The sequence below is a fragment of the Mytilus trossulus genome, chromosome 5 (assembly GCF_036588685.1).
Source record: "Mytilus trossulus isolate FHL-02 chromosome 5, PNRI_Mtr1.1.1.hap1, whole genome shotgun sequence".
NCBI classification, from domain to species: domain Eukaryota; kingdom Metazoa; phylum Mollusca; class Bivalvia; order Mytilida; family Mytilidae; genus Mytilus; species Mytilus trossulus.
Genome location: NC_086377.1, coordinates 55,425,602 through 55,431,601, shown reverse-complemented (window position 1 = coordinate 55,431,601; position 6,000 = coordinate 55,425,602).

Here is a 6,000-nt window from a genome sequence, read left to right as displayed (position 1 = left end):
ACACAACCTCCTTTAAACATGAATTATTAAACAAAGAATACTTGAATCATTTAGAACTGTACTCATACATTGAGTTAATGTCCATTTTCATCGGAACATCCTGGAATGCCAGCACTATTACACTATATGAACTCTAAACTATGTCCATTACCCAAACCTTACTGTTCAACAGATAATTGAACTCAGACCTAAAAGAAGGATATGTGTCATAAGTTGATGGAATTTGTAATACTCGCCCACATGTATGAGCTATTGGTGACCGTGTGAACCCTTTAGATTCAAAAAACTCAATCGTTATTTTCATTCCCAGCAGGACATCTGAACCTGTGCAGAACCTCAAGAAAGCCTTTTGTTTTTCTCCATCTAGATCTTTGATATATCTTTTTAAAAAGCCTGCACATAGCCTTTCCGCTTCTTTCATGTTTTCCGGTACACTCAAGGATTTCAAAATTTCCTTAGATGTTGGTTTCATTTCTTGATAAATTTGTTGTAGTTTGCCTGGAGTGACTTGTAACTGTCGTAATTCTGAACGGAAACATTCGATCACGTAGCGTGGTTGTTGAATCAACTCTTTATGTGCCAACTCTCCAATAATTGGCAGGACATTTTCAGAATTCACCAATTTTCTACAAGAATGACTATCAAGGAATTCAAGGAAGTCATCTTGATCCACATCATTGAAATTGGAAATAGCTTTTTTAACAATCTGACTTTCCATTTCAGGTAAGTAATCTGAAAACAATTCAATCAGACTTGATTCAATGCTTCCATGAATGCACTCTTCGAATATAGCAGGCATAATTGAAATGGGCCAGTAACCACTGACTTCAAACCCCTTTCTTATTATTCTACTAACAGCTTTCCATTCCTCCTTTTGGAAATCATGCCTAAGTACAGGTACCTTGAAAATACGACCCTCTGTGCATTGTTCATAGAATTCATCCCAAAACTGGGTTATACAATCTCTGAAAACACCATCTCCTTCTCCGGCTTCTTCCTTACCATTGTCTAATACCATGATGGCATCAATGTCTACAGTCATGATGTTTGGATCTTTTAAATTGACGTGGAAAGGTAACACATGCCCACCGAAAGCTCTTTTTCGAGAGCCCAGGTGGTCGTGTGGTCTAGCGGGACGGTTGCAGTGCAGGCGATTTGGTGTCACGATATCACAGTAGCATGGGTTCGAATCCCGGCGAGGGAAGAACCAAAAATTTGAGAAAGCAAATTTACAACAATATATGGAGGACCTTTATAATGTGATTACTTTACAGACAGAAGATTCTGGAAAATAATATTGTGTATATTATGAACTGTACACAAGATTTAGAGGAACTATTATACTTGCGAATGGATTTATTTTTATTCTGTGAATTGCATTTTTTTATGTTGAACTGTGTGCCTCACATCCCGTCGTGTACAGTGTATATACTTCAAACGACAAGATCTAGGAACTCCAACTTAACCACTGTATATAGTAGATTAGAAGTTTGTTACATGGTGATGGTAGGATTGGACCCAAGGTAATCTTTTCGTGGTCAGGTGCTAGTGTCCCAGTTATGGAAGGGATAACCTTATTTCTGTCCTTTCTTGTCGGGTTGATTTTTTTTAAGGGGAATTATTTAGTTAGTAAAATTGGAAATTTAGGGCGGTGTAATGATTTTGTCTTAAGGACGATACTTTTGTGATTTGAACCAATTTTTGTGATATTGTTATTCTACGTATAAGAATAGGTGAAATTTGCATTGTAATTTTATTATCAGCTGCTTAATGTATCAGGGGAAGATAATGGATACATTTTTTTTATTTTTTGTCCCAGTTATGGGAGTGCTGATTGTATTTTTTCATGTCAGGGTAATTTTATAGTTAAACAAATATTTTTTGTTTCCTTAACTATTAGGATTAAGGGTAGATATACCTAGCAACCCTGTGTAATGGGTTAACATTGAGAAACGCTACCAGTCTAGCCCTGGGGAGTCTTTATAGTTGTCTTTTGTCGGAACTGTGGTTCCTCCTTTTTAAGATGGAGGGGGTGTACTTAAAAAGGAGGAACCAGTGTTATTGCCCTAAAAATCCCATAGGGAGTTTCCCCAACCTATAACACTAGTACTGGTAAAGACCCGAGAGACCTTGCAACACTGGTAGAGTCTAGAGAGATCCCAAACGGAAGAGGAGACACCTACGTCGCCTGAAGCCATGATCGGCCTCTTTCCCGTATGCATCCGACGGAAGCGGTAGATAGATAACCTTGGAACGAAGAATAAAGCCTGTGTACAGATCAAGGTAGTTCTATCTTCACATATATACTCCATACGAAAAAAGTAAAATCACAAAAATACTGAGCTCAGAGGAAAATCAATTTGGAAAGTCCATAATCACATGGCAAAATCAAAAAACAAAACGCATCAAAAACGAATGGACAAGAACTGTCATATTCCTGACTTTGGTACAGGCATTTTCAAATGTAGAAAATGGTGGATTAAACCTGGTTCTAAAGCGCTAACCCTCTCACTTTCATAACAGTCTCGTCAAATTCCGCTACATTTACATGATGCGTTAAATAAACAGTCACAATTAATAAAATAGTCAAAATATGGGTAAATCAGTCATCATCGTATAACAATTTTAAAAGGAACAATTTAACAGGACACAAAAAACATCCACTATCTACGAACACATGGATTGATTTGAGTGTCTGACGGCAGAAAAATTATATAAGTCACATAAATTTGTCGTTCAATGTGCATACAAACAATTTTAAAATTTACATAGGCAATGTACGCATCCAGGGTTAAAAATCAAAAGTATGTAAGCATAAATTACAGAAAAAGACCGAGATTCAAACTAGTCCAAAAGTTATACATAGAATTTATGAGAATCCAAAGCTTTCAAAAGGAACAATTTAACAGGACACAAAAACATCTACAATCTACGAACACATGGATAGATTTGAGTGTCTGACGTCAGAAAAAATATTTACGTCATATAAATTTGTCGTTCAATGTGCATACAAACAATCTTAAAATTTACAGACAATGTACGCATACAGGGTTAAAAAATCAAAAGTATGTAAGAATAAATTACAGAAATAGACCGAAATTCAAACTAGTCCAAAAGGTCCGATAACACAATTAATTCGTAGTGCATTTCTTTTAGAACATAAATGAAAATTAAAAAAATCCCACCTGCGCTTTCTCAATGAAATTTTTTCAGTGTGTTATACTACTTTTGGGACAAATTATATCAAAATTATAGAAAACTTCATCGCATCTAACTCAAAATATGGACAATTTTGTGTTTAGGGTGTCTTGAAATCTTTTGACAGCTTCCGAAGTGCTAATTTTTAACCTTTTTCAGCTGGACCAAATCACTTCTTTCCTGTAATATTCTGGACCCAAATTTTTTTACAGTGTAATTTCACCCCCCTACTTACAATTTGAGGCATTAAACATGGAGAAATAAATTTGGAAGGGGTATAAAAATTATTGGCAAGTAACCCACTGTTAACACTAGGGACTATATTCGTGAACAACGAAATTCAAGAACAACGAAATTCAAGGGACGACAATTGTGAAGAACGAAATTCAAGGGACGACAATTGTGGTCTCGGACCAAAAGTTATACATAGAATTTATGAGAATCCAAAAATTGTTAATTCCACTACGCCATTGATTGATTTTGACATTTGTGGTTCAACGTATATAGTAATTCATAATAGAAATATATCATAATGACATATTATAAACAAATATCATACTGACGGGATCTTTAAAAGTACCGAGTCACGTTATAAGCACAAAAGAAATACAAAATATATATAGGAAGATGTGGTGTGAGTGCAAATGAGACAACTCTCCATCCAAATAACAATTTAAAAATTAAACCATTATAGGTTAAAGTACGGCCTTCAACACGGAGCCTTGGCTCACACCGAACAACAAGCTATAAAGGGCCCCAAAATTACAAGTGTAAAACCATTCAAACGGGAAAAACAACGGCCCTTATCTATATAAACAAAACGAGAAACACGTATGTATTACATAAACAAACGACAACTACTGTACATCAGATTCCTGACTTAGTAAAGGTGCAAACGTTTGCAGCGGGATTAAACGTTTTAAAGAGTCACATATACCAAACAAATCACCAATACAAACACATTGAAGAGATGTATAAGTACCGAGCCACGCCAAACGGATATCACATAAAACCATTCAACAGTAAAAGTAATCTTTATAATAGAACAAAAACAAATAAAAGAACAATCAAGCATGTTGTTAAGATGATACACAACATCAGTACGCAGAATCTATACATCAAGACCATCGTGTATTTTTTGAGAAGTTGATACGGAATATTTATCAACAAGGTCTTGGTACCTTCCGATGAACTTTTTCAGAAAAAGGACGAGACGTACTTTGACATACCCCTGGTTCATCAACTTTCTACTCAGACACTGGTGACGTTTTACAAAGTCTGAGTAGGAGCTGCAAGCTCTTGAATATCGAATAAGTTGGGAAATATATATCCCATATGTAGGTGAAGTTGGTATATTGCTACTAAGGTGGGGGAAATTTATAATTTCGAAATTAAAATCGTCTCGTTTGTCATAGATTCTGGTACTGAGATGACTGTGTAAGTCAAATTCGAGATATAAGTCTAAAAATGAGGCGGAGGAAGCCGTGTATGTTGTTTCTTTAATCTCGAGTTCTGGGGGATATATAAATGGAACCCAATCAGAAAAGTTCGGATTGTTTAAGGAAAGAATATCATCAATATATCTGAAAGTGAAATCAAATGATCTGGCTTCTTTGATCCTCTTGTTTTTGACAAGTGTCTGGAGGAACTCCGATTCATATTAAAATAAGAAGAGGCGCACAGTTTGTTCCCATAGGAATGCCGACAATTTGTTGGAAAAGTCTACCTCCAAACTGAACAAATATGTTGTCGATAAGAAACTCCAGCATACTGACTACTTGTTCTTCTGTGTAGCATGATCTTCCTTTTTGTTTGTCACTATTAACGAAATATGCTTTATGAAATCCCAAAGTAATAAATTTATAGCGTATGCTACCATTTTTATGTTGAAAGGCATTGTGGTTAATTTCTTTTAGGCGATTTTTCAATTTTACATGGGGAATGGTGGTATACAGGGTTGAAAAATCAAAAGTTTTGATGGAACTTATTTCAGAAAGAGACCGAGATTTGAAATTGTCTAGAAGTTCTTTAGAATTTTTAAGAATCCACATATGGTTAATACCACTACGCGAGTAAACAGTTTCACAGTATTTCTGAAGACCGTCTTTCACTGCGGACAGAATTTTTGTCAATCTAATAGACAATTCTTTAGTGGAACATGAAGATGAGCCAGCAATATACCGTTGTTTGTACGGAATTTTATGAAGCTTTGGTAATTTGAAGCCATGAAGGACTTATGATTTGCTAAAATCTCATCCTTGTCAAATGATATGTTTTTGTATGTGGGATTACCCGAGTGCTTCGTTATACCCAATTCTTTTACAAGACATTCGTAGTGATACGATTTACTTACAAAGACAATATTATTTGAAGCTTTGTTCGCAGGAACAACAACATACTTATCACGAAGAGTTGATAAGACATTTCATGACCTCTTTGTCTCTGAAAACGGACTTTGGTCGATCGTTCACACAGTTTTTCAACTTATGAATGCGACGTTTTATCAGAGACCTGATTGTTTTAACCCATTCTGACAAAGTGTCCAGTTCAACTTCTTCTCGCTTAGCCCATGCTCTGGCGTAGTCCTCAATAGATTCCATAATTATTTTGAAGTTATGGTTCCAATTGATGTGTTAGGGTTCTCTAAACGTAGGACCATGAGAAATCACCTTTCGGAGATTTTCATGTTGAATTATATTTAGATCCCCAGTTATAACATGACCAGAGGGGCTGTAATTATAAGGCGAATGGGAACAGTCACATGTCGAATGGTTTTTAAGGTATTGTTCTAAGTCAAGGTCC